Here is an 11,694-nt window from a genome sequence, read left to right on the forward strand (position 1 = left end):
GTTAGCAATGAAAATGGATGTTACTCTGTTTAGGATTTATTTGAAATGTTGGTTTTCTCTCGTCCATCTGATACAGGTCATAGCTCTGTTTCTGTCATTAGATTGATTTTCACGTTTCTCAACACAGAGTCTCAGAGATAAGTTTAATTTTTCAGCATGGCCATAGGAATGATGAAGTCATTCCTCATTAAGATGAAGTTAAGCAAAATTTAATAGTACTTGTTTAGGATTCCTTATTTACTTTTCTACACAAAAAGAGTTGCAAGGGGAAAACAAAAACTTGAGATTTGAGTAACTTCCTTAATTCAAGTATAGATTTAAACCACTTTGTCATAATATGCAAATGAACTATTGCTTTTTTCCCCACAGGTCTGTTTTCAAATAGATAATGAGATTATATAAATAATTACCTTATATAAACATAAGGTTACTCATTATTGAAAGCAATTTTCTTTTTTTGTTTCTGGTGTATTATGGTTTAAGAGTGAGTCTTTGTTTTTAGATATTTGAAAACAAAATGTGTGTGTGCGTGTGCATGTGTATGTGTGTGGATATGTACATCTAGGGAGGTCGTCAAATTCAAAAATTATGATACAAGGTTGTAATGTCAGCACTTCCTATTGCATAGTTTTATAATGGGATATATAGCTATGCATTAAAATGCATTACTGAAATGGAAAATCAGGATGTGTTAAAAATGAATTAGTAATTATATTAAGATCTGAATGGGAACTAGCATACAATCTAACTTAAGTTTTTGAAAAATAAAAAAAAAATCCAGAAAATAACTAATGATAAGTTAGTTTCAGTATTACACTGATAAATATTCAAGAATAAGCTATAAAAAAAGGAGGTAGATTTATTATTTTAAGGTTCATACTAAAAGATTGTAATATTTATTTAACTTTTCTTTATTTAATTTAGAATAAGATTACTATCATCTCTCTAAGCATTTATGTAATAATGTATTATTTACTTTTCCATTAAATATTACTGAGATAAATAAGGAGTCATGGTGAATGAAATATAATTTAATAAGCAGGGTTTTCTTAGGTGAAAACTAGTCATGTCCCGCTATAAATGTATATTGAGAGAGAAGCTGAATAGACAAGCTCCATGATTTAGTCAATGACACGACTTCAGGGAAAATGTTTTTATGCCTTATTGGCCATATCTTTTAATACTTGCATTGAAAATAAAATTACATGCCAAGATATGAGGGTTGTGAAATTTTATAATTAGATAAATTTAAGTCCTAAATTGATTAGCAGCAGTATAAACGTAGAAATGGATTTTGGGTTAAATCTGAGAACTATTTTCTTATACTAAAATTTGCATGCAGATGACAATAGAAAAATCAAATGTTTTCCTGGAAAATTTTCAAATGGGACAAATAGTCATCTTTCTGGAAATATGAAATAAAGGGAGTGGTAGTGGTTGGACTATAAACCTCTTTGAAGGCCTTTTAATCTTTAGCTGTAATTCATGTTTTATCATCATTGAATTTTAAAAACAGAAAATACCTTAGAAATAATTTAGTGTTACCCTGTTGATATTACCCAAAAAAAAAAAAAAAAAAAAAGTGCTCAGAGTCACATAACTTGATTCAGTCAGAGCTGGTGCTAGATGCTCAGTCTTCTGACTTCTAATTCAGTTTGCTTTTATTATCTACTACTTGCTGCTGACTCAGAGCTCCTCAGCTATCTGCAAGTGGATGTGTTTATTGAGCATTTATGATGTACATGTACTACTCTCAATGCGAAGGATGTAATGGTGAATGGGAGCTTACTTTCTGACTCAAATATTAGTTTTCTCTCTTTGTGTTCCAAATGAAAGTGTCCTTTTGCTTTATCTGAAGCAGAAAGTTGTAAGTTTGCTTATTTTACTTTTGAAATTTTAGAGAATTGGCAGTGGAGTCGTGCCATCAGAAACACATACATGCAATGCATGGATGCACTGTGTGAATGAGCTCTCTGGAAGGTGGTAGATTATGGGAAAGAAGGAAGCTCAGAAACAGAGTGAACCAAGTCAAGAGGAAAGAGAGAAGAAACAGGCAAGTGTGGAGCAGAGGAAAAGTAGGAGGGTCATGAATCCATCCTACAGGTGTGTGCTGAGAGACTGGAAGAAGGAAAAGAACCAAGGAAGTCTCTGCCATGTTATCTTAGTTTTCTTAAGGGCATAAAGAGATTGAAGAGGGTTTAACTAGGCCATCCTTAACCCTAGGTAATCCCTAGAGTCCTTAGCAGAACTAATAATCTAAATTATTAATGTCTGTGTGTGCACACACACAGAATGCACTTGCTAATGTCTATCATTATGAGTATCTTCTGTCTTCTCCACTACAAGGAAAGGAAGGGAATGTGACCTTCTTTCCAGATTAGAAGTAACTAGGGCATAGTAACACAAATGGATGAATTAAACTGTTTGAAATGGTGCACTGGAATATATTTATTTTGGGGTAAATCATGAAGAAATGAAAAAGGAAGAGATTCTCTTTTGAGAAAAAGTTTGTTTCCTATTGTCAATTGAGCAACTCTGTGAACATTCTAAAGATAAAGAATGATTATTCTGTACAGTGCTGGGATTTCTGGTGCTGTGTGACAAAGTTCGCTTCCTTTTGTCTAAGTTAGTTATAATAATCTTTAATGAAAAGCAGAGGGGTCCCCTGGTTTGGAACAAGTACCTGAGTCAAGAGTTGACAAGTAGAATAGCTGGGCCCAGAGGATTCTGTCGAGTTGACAAAGCCAGAACAGTACATTTGGACAGAAAGAGTTTGATTTTCTTATACTGAATGTGATGATCTTGAAGAACAGATTTTTTTTTTTTTGCATGAAAATAAATCTTTATTTTCAGTTATTACCCACCAGTAAGAGAAAGTTAGGTTAAGGGTATAAAGGGATTGAAAAGGTTTCTACTTTTGCCCAGTCCTTATTTTGAATAGCCTTCCACTCATCCAAAGTCATCTCTTTTGGACCCTCCTCTTTCACCTCTTCAACTTCATTCTCCTTATTTTCAGTGTCTGCCACTGGATGATGTTCTTCACCTTCAAGTGTTTCCTCAGTCACATTTGATTGATCCAAGTCACTGCAATTATAAGATATTTGTTTCTGAATGTATTTGGGGGACCCTGTTAATTCATCTTTGACAATTCCCCAATTGTGAGATCCGCTACCTCCATGTTACAGGTCCTTGTGCTTCAGGCCACTGTAATGTGAAAAACAAGATCTTTGACTTCCACTATACCTATCAAATTCACGTTTGCCACGAGAATCAAATCCATCTCCTTGACCCGTTGCACGTCCACTGCCCTCTCGACCTCTTCCAAGACCACCACGACCTCGAATAGGTCAGTCAATAATTGGTCTATCAACTGAAAATTCACCTCCTTCACCCTTTTCTTCAAGTGGCTTTTCAAATCTTTGTTCACAAGGTAGTCTCCTTTCTGGTCTTGTATCAGTTATTTTCCCTTCACCCTGAAGTTGTTGATCAGGTCTTCTTCCAACTTGTCTTATTCCTTCTTCTTCATTTTTTCTTTTCTTTTTTTTTTTTCTTTTTCCTCTAGGCAAGCTTTATTCTTTGATTCCTCTATCCAGGAAGGGGGCTGTTGGTTGCATCTTACCCAAATGGAATGCGATGGGAATTGGGAGCTTGAGTTATTTGGAGAAGGAGTTGTCAATCTTAGCAAATGACTATAGCTGATGTGTGGTGTCCATCAATTCTTGAGGGCTTGGCCATGCAGACTACGGAATGGTCAGAACAGACTCATTCAGAGGTCTCCAGGGCTTTACAATATCAAGGTTCAGGGGGTATAGACAGTAAGGAAAAAGGCCATTTCCTATTTCTGTCCATTTTTGGTACAGTAGACAGTTAAGGTTTTTTCTTTTGACTAGCTTTTAAAAAATTACTTAGGAAATGGAAAGCTTATAAACATTCATAAGTGAATTGTTGAATTGCAACCCCAAGTGGTTTCCTTACCTAGTCACCACTTAACCAGAAATATTAGAATACACGGTTCAACCAGAATTCAACCAGGGGGATAACCTGCCTATGGCTCAAGCAGTCTTCAGAGTTTTTAAAAACAAAATTAAGCAAAAAAGACCTTTCCCCAAATACAATCATTACTACTTAGCTTTGTATGATCCATTCCTAAGAAAGCCACATTCCATTTCAGAAAACATGACTGCTTAAGGTTCAGTTAAAGTCCTTGCCTTCAGGTGCTTACTTTTAGTTTTCTTTAAATTAATTTCTGAAATGTTTATCTTATGTTTTGTGCTGCATTCCTGAAAACTGTAACTTTTAAGGACGTAGGCCTCATCTTTATAAAAGAGGAAGAAAACAGCAAGAAGCTGTCTCATTTGGGAGGCAGAAGGTTATGACCAATGCTGGAAGTCTTCCTCTTCCTTACTTGTTATTCAACAAGATGGGTTCTATGGTGTCGCATGAGGTATGAGTTGGAAATGAAAGCTACACCACACTTCTTACATTCATAGGGCTTCTCCCCAGTGTGGGTTCTCTGGTGCATGGTGAGGCTCAACTTCTGTCTGAAGGCCTGCCCACACTCATTACACGTGTAAGGTTTTTCTCCATTATGGATTCTCTGTTGAATAAGTAGGTATGAGCTACATGTGAAGGCCTTCCCACATTCATTACACACAAAAAGAAGATCTCCACTGCGAATTCTCTGGTGGACAAAAAGGCAAGAAAGCTGACTGAAGGCTTTCCCACATTCGCTGCAGTCATAAGATTTCTGTGCAGTGTGAATTCTCTGGTGCATAATAAGGTGTGGAAAACAACTAAAGGTTTTCCCACACTCTTTACACTCATATGGCCTCTCACCAGTATGGCTTCGTTGATGTACAATAAGATTTGCACTCTCGGTAAAGGCTTTGCCACAATCGTTACAGGCAGAGGGCTTCTCCCCAGTGTGGATCGTCTGGTGGACAATATGGTTTGAGCTCCCAGTAAATGTTTTCCAACACTCATTACATTTACAGCATTTTTCTGTAATGTGGACTTTCTGGTGCCAAGCAAGTTGTGAACTATAACTAAAGGCTTTCTCACATTCACTGCACTTAAGGGTTTTTTCTAAGGAGTGGATTTTTTGATGTATGGTCAGATTTGAACTCCGAGTGAAGGCTTTCCCACATTTTGAGCAAACATAAGGTATCTGTCCAGTGTGGATTCTCTGATGCACATCGAGGTTTGCACTGTGAATGAAGGCCTTCCCACACTCATGACATTCAAAAGGTTTCTCCCCAGTATGGATTCTCTGATGCACAATGAGGTTTGCACTCTGACTAAATCCTTTCCCACACGCACTACAATGTAAAAGACTTTCACCCAAGCTGGGTTTTTGGATTTTTAACAGTGTCAGAATTAAGGGTGTATTTTCCCCCAGATTTCTTACATTTCTGATCTTCCTCTTTTTTGAAACTTTCAGGTAAATGACAGTCATTCACTGTCACTTATCTGAAGTCTTTCCTTTCCTTCCTTATTCTCTGCCTCTTTAACATGTTTTCTTTTTCACAAGCTTGTCTTAACTCAGGTCCTTAAAAATCAACTTTCTGGATTTTCCGAATATGATGAGGGGGTTTTCAGCTTCCTCACATATTTCAGTTTTTGGAACCAGTAACTGAAGGTTCTTGGTTTCAGCACCCTTTCTTCCTCTTCTGATTCACCAGTCTGACGACCCTCCCCTGGGGTCTAGACTTCCATGTTTTCAGAGTGCACTTGTTGGCTGGATACCTGACCTGGGAAGTTTTCTTCTTCCTCCTCCTCCTTTTTCACTTTCACTGGGCCCTGTGGGGCTAGGGCCATGGCTTCTCTCAATTCTGCAGTCATCTCTGCTTAGCAGGGGAACGCCTATAGCTGGGAGCTGCCCAGCAGAGGTCAAACCCCATCTAAGCTTTATGTTTCAAAAGCTTCTTGAGTTTCTTCCCAGGGCCAAGATGAGTATTGCCTATGTGCGCAGCTGAGAGGCCCGACCTGAGTTCACTGGCTCTGCAGCAGGAGGCTGAGGGACCGGGACCTCAGCGCCTACTGGCACGAGAACAATGACCCATATTCCTTTCTTAACCGCCAGGGGCGGCTGCATCTCCTCTTTCTTGTCAACCACGCCACGCTGGGGTGGCAGCGGATTCTTGCGGTCTTTCTGGGGCTCCTTGCGCAGCTAGCTATTTGCACGCTGCCTTGGAGTTGGTCTGGGCCGCAGCCTGAGCTGCCGTTCTTGGCCCCAGGGCCCCCAACGCCGCCCCTGCCAGCTTGTTTTTTCTTGTTCTCCGCTGCCTTCAGCACCTCGAAGGGGTCCGATTCGTTGTCAAATAACTGGTTCAATCGGTTGATGACCGCGCAACTGAAGCCTTCCTTTAAGTGCCCAGGCATGATGATTGCTCGGCGGCACATTCCTCGGCGGATTGCAGCGGGCTGCGCGGAGCCAAGAGCGCCTGCTTCAGCTCATCCCACAAGATCGAAGAACAAATTTTTTAAAATCTGCCTGTAAATGTCAGGCAAGGTAAATTTCAAATGAATTTTTAAAGTCTCTAAAATGGAGTTATGTTTGATTATGAGTTTATGACAAATTAAAAGATAGTTCTAGATGATATTATTCTAGAAAGCTTCTTGTTCTGGGAAAGAGAGACAGTTTGGAAACTTGAGATAAGACCCTTATTGTCTATTTTATTATTTACCGCTAACAAACTGCATTTTCTCACTGTTCATTGGAATAGGCGGGTCCAGGGAACTTAGGAAAGCCTAGTGGGAAGTGGGAAAAGTAAATTATTTCGTATATTTTTATGTGCACAAACAGTTGATAAAGGAGGAAGTGTAGTGGTGGGGTGGATCATGCATATTGGGATAGAGGAGATAGTATAATTATTAACAATTATACTGGACATTTTGGATTAAGTCCTCCAAATTTTCTTATTTGTAAGGGTACAAGTCACTATTTACACTGTGGTAAGCTGCATGCAAATATCTGAGTACCTTTCTGTTCCTACCTTCAGCTGGACCAGCACTAAGCTGAAATAGCCTATACTTAGATGTTTTTCTGAGGAAGTACATTTTTCCTTTTCCCTCAGATTCCTGGTGCCTGGTATAGCACTTTTTTGATTTGCTCTTGTTGTGGCAATAGGTCAACTGGCTCTCATGGTCCTTAACATTTCAGGTAAATAATTCCAACAGTTGTGACTGGAAGGAATCCAAATCAACTCAAGGCGTCCACTCTATGTTCAAAATGCCATGTTTTGAGTGATTTGTCCTTTGGTTAGTAACTTTCAAAAATATGAGGACTGGAAGGAGAAGATACTATTTGAGGAACTAATGGAAAATCAAGCAGTTTTTGATACACTAAGATACTCACTTATGATGCAAGGAGTGTGATCATTGACCTTCCTACTTACCTAAACATTATGCTGTCAGAGCATGTGGATAGGTAGCATGGCCTAGTGGTTAACACACATAGAAAATTCAGACTGCCTAGTTCAAATCCCAGCTTCATCATTTGCTAGCTATATAATCTTTAGTAAATTAGTTAACTTTCCTGTGCCTCAGTCTGGTTTTCCTGAAGATTAAATGAATTTATATTTCTTAAGTGCCTAGAACTGTAGCTGATCTGTAACAAGTACTATATGTCTTTGTTTAAATAATAAATAAAATGACCGGATTGTTCAGACAGAAAAACAGGGGTCTTAGGCAGCTTAGGATTTTTTGTAAAGTAACAGAATCATTTCATGGCGGAAGCAATGATATTATCACTGTCCAGAACCCTAATGGAGAACTATAGCTTTTAAGGGTGATGTGGGGAGAAATACACTGAGGAAAAACAATCAACATTATTAAAGACAGGATGGGAGAGAGTGGGAACTAGTCATTCATTTATCTAATGGCTTAGTCAGGAAGTAACTATTTAATGCCTACTTTGGGCCTTGACACTATACCAACATTGTGCAGAAAGTGATTAAAATTAAAAAAAGAACATTCACTTAGGCTGGGATAAACAAGAGGTCTTCTGCAAAATCTGATGATGAGCTTTTTGATGTTGAGTTGACAAACTCTGCAGCAGGTCAGTGGCGGGGGGAAATTATCATAAAATTCCATCCCTTAAACATCTACAGGAAGATGATTATTTTAAGATGCTTTACTTCTGGAGATGTATGCTTTACTTCCTCTTAGAGAATCTGGCTTATGTTCTCAAGTTCTGGTTTTATATGTAATTGGTCATGAGCTTAATTTGATCCAAGCATTTGGATCAAATTCTGCCCCCAGAAGTTAACTCATTTGTGGACTGTATAAATGCTATTGCACAAAAAAGAAGTATATATATACAAATAGTCATAATAGACCACATCTCGGTTAATAGTTTTAAGTCTAGATGAAATGTTTTAAGAAGGATATTGACAAATTAGAGAACATTAGAAGCATTTGCCAGAATAGTGACAGGTCAAGAAATTATGCCAAATAGTAGAAAGAGAATTAGACGCCTAAGTGGAACATGGTATATAACCCATAAGAATTTGAGGGATTGTCATTGGTAGAATGAGATGTTATTCTTGGCTGCTTCCAGCTGAGGAGTGGTGGATGAGTGACTAAGGCCTATAAGAGAGCAAATATAAGGAAGAGTTTCTAAATACTAAAGTCAATTTCCAAAGAAACAGCCTGGCCTCTAAGGGAAAGAGCTTCTTGTCAGTAGATGTGTTTAGGTGGGGCCAGCTGAACAAGCTCCTGAGCTCTGGGGATTAGACTCATTCTGCTGGATAGGAGGTACAACCAAGTCATCTCAGAGGTTCCCTGTGTTCCAAGATTCTGTTACTCTGTGATTTCATGACTTTGATGTCACCCCCCTTAGGTTGGTTACTCTAAATAATGTTAAAAGTCAGTGTATGCCTTAAGATTGGGTGAATTGCTATGACGCAATGATTTTTACCAGAGAAGCAGCTGAGTCTAAGAATGAAACTACTGTTTCTAAGTGAAAGAGGTATGAAAACCTAAAGATAATATTTTTCTCTGTAGATAGAAAGAATTTGTATTATAGGTCTGTGTTGCATGTATAGCAGGGCATCACCAGAATTCACCCTAACTGGGTGAATTCACGGCAGTAATCAGTGGAATGTGTAGTTTGACAATGAGGCCTTATCATTTCTAAGTAGTTTCTTTTTTTTTCTTTTTTTCTTTTTTTCTTTTTGAGACGGGTCTCACCCTGTTGCCAGAGCTTTGCCCTGGAACTCTTGGAGTGCAATGGCGTGATCTCGTGTCCCTGCAACCTCTGTCTCCCAGGTTCAAATGATTCTCTTGACTCAGATTCCCGATTTCTAAGTGGAGAGTTATGAATGGCCCAAAGATAATATTTTTCTCTATAGATAGAAATAATTTGTATCTAAGTCTGTGTTGGATATATAGCAGGACATTACCAAAATTCAACCTAACTCGGTGAATTCATGACAGTGAACACTGCAATATGTGGTTTAATAATGAGGCCTTATTCTTAAGGCAAAGCTCAGAAAAGCTGATAAGCAAATTAGAAAGGTCTATTGAAAAGTGTCCATCTGGCCGGGTGTGGTGGCTCATGCCTGTAATCCTAGCACTTTGGGAGCCCAAGGTGGGTGGATCACTTGAGGTCTGGAGTTCAAAACCAGCTTGGCCAACATGGCAAAACCCCATCTCTACTAAAAATACAAAAAATTAACAGGGTGTGGTGGTACATGCCTGTAATCCCAGCTACTTGGGAGGCTGAGGCAGGAGAATCGCTTGAACCCAGGAAGCAGAGGTTGCAGTGAGCCAAGATCATGCCACAGCACTCCAGCCTGGGCAACAGAACAAGACTCAGTCTCTCAACCAAACAAACAAACAAACAAAACAAAACAAAAAAACAGAGAAAAGACAAGTGTCTGTCTGCCAACCTGCTTCCACGAAGGCCCCTCTTCTGATTGTAGAGGTGCCTGGTTTAGGATGGCAGTGTGCTCTACCTGCTGTCTGGTCAGTAGTCAGGATTGGACTTCTGTAAGACACTCTATGAGAGGCTTGCAAATACCTTCAGAATCAGGCAGAGGTCTTTGGCGAGTTATTTCTGAATGAAGCATATCTGCATGTCTGTCTGATCTAAGCCTGGGAACCACGATAGAAGATACTGTTTAAGCAACAACAACAAAAAGGCAGGCAACTTAAGAGAGAAATGGATTTTAGTCACTAAGAGCATGAAGAGGAACATTTTGATAATATGTACTCTATACAAACAGAATGCTTATAAAACCTGTAGTTATAGGACATATGTTTGCCTACAATATATTTTTTTCTTTTTTCACCCTTGATTTTTAACTATTTTCTACAACATTTTTTCTTTTTTTTTTTTGCGCTTGATTTTTTTTTTTTTTTTTTTTTTTGAGACAGAGTCTTGCTCCGCCGCCCAGGCTGTAGTGCAGTGGTGCAATCTCAGCTCATTGCAACTCCCGCCTCCTGGGTTTAAGTGATTCTCCTGCCTCAGCCTCCCAAGTAGCTTGGATTAGAGGCACCCGCCACCACACCTGGCTAATTTTTGTATTTGTAGTAGAGTCGGGGTTTCACCATGTTGGCCAGGCTGGTCTGGAACTCCTGACCTCAAGTGATCTGCCCACCTCAGCCTCCCAAAGTTCTGGGATTACAGGCATGAGCCACTGCACCTGGCCTGCCTTTGATTTTTTACTGTTCCTCATGTGAAAATGTAAGTCTTTCTATGGGTTAAAGGGAACCGGTAAAGAGCATTGGATTTATGCTTGGGCTGGAATTTCCCTCTAGATTTGGATATAGTAAAGGCAGTGGAGATTTGGGTTTATAACAGACGCAGATTTGTGAAACTATGAAAGCTGAAGCCTCAGGGCCCCTCACTTGCAGAGACTCCTCCCAGGGTCCTGGAAAGGACCCTACTAATGTGTTATTATGGTCATTATTTTATAAAAATTGCAAAACGTAATGTGTTTCAGCCATGATTTGTTAAGATTATTGTCTTCTTCCAATTCAACTTTCCCTCCTTTCTCCTTCCCTTTCCAGTTGGGTGGCATTAAAGTGGCCATGCACGTTTTGTATTTGTAATTGTGTATTTTTTTTTCTTAAAAAGGACGCCCAACTAAATTGTGTAAGTTTCAGGCCCTGAAAACATGGATCTTCTAGTGGGTATAGGAATGAAATAAGTAACAATCTGGAAATTGCCTGTGTAGCAGAATCAGCCAAAAGTCAGAGTCAGCAATCAAAATGTTGTGACGTGGTGAGTGAGAGTAAATTGGAATCCGTAATCCCGACAACATTTGACAGTGGGAAAATGGGGCTTTTTTCTCCCCTCTTTAGGGTTCATTTTAAAGAAGAATTTCATGCAAAGGGTATCATGAATTGAGAAATATACATCAGATTATATATATAATATATATTTTTTGTTTGTTTGTTTTGAGACGGAGTCTCGCTCCGTCACCTAGGCTGGAGTGCACTGGTGCGATCTCGGCTCACTGCAAGCTCTGCCTCCTGGGTTCACGCCATTCTCCTGCCTCAGCCTCCCTAGTAGCTGGGACTACAGGCGCCCGCCACCACGCCTGGCTAATTTTTTGTATTTTTCATAGAGACACGGTTTCACCGTGTTAGCCAGGATGGTCTGGATCTCCTGACCTCGTGATCCGCCCACCTCAGCCTCCCAAAGTGCTGGGATTACAGGTGTGACCCACCACGCTTGGCTTTTTT

General features: G+C 39.4%; 1 protein-coding gene and 2 pseudogenes across 2 annotated transcripts in view; 1 reads left to right on the plus strand and 2 right to left on the minus strand.

Moving 5' to 3' along the window:
- GHR (growth hormone receptor) overlaps nucleotides 1-11,694 on the plus strand; it is a 339,415-nt gene that overhangs the window by 41,317 nt on the left and 286,404 nt on the right. The gene's annotated exons all lie outside the window — the stretch shown is intronic.
- Nucleotides 2,883-6,381, minus strand: LOC105520653 (annotated as a pseudogene).
- On the minus strand, nucleotides 4,409-5,841 carry LOC105520630 (annotated as a pseudogene).

Source organism: Colobus angolensis, unplaced genomic scaffold (genome assembly GCF_000951035.1).
Source record: "Colobus angolensis palliatus isolate OR3802 unplaced genomic scaffold, Cang.pa_1.0 Scaffold383, whole genome shotgun sequence".
NCBI lineage: Eukaryota > Metazoa > Chordata > Mammalia > Primates > Cercopithecidae > Colobus > Colobus angolensis.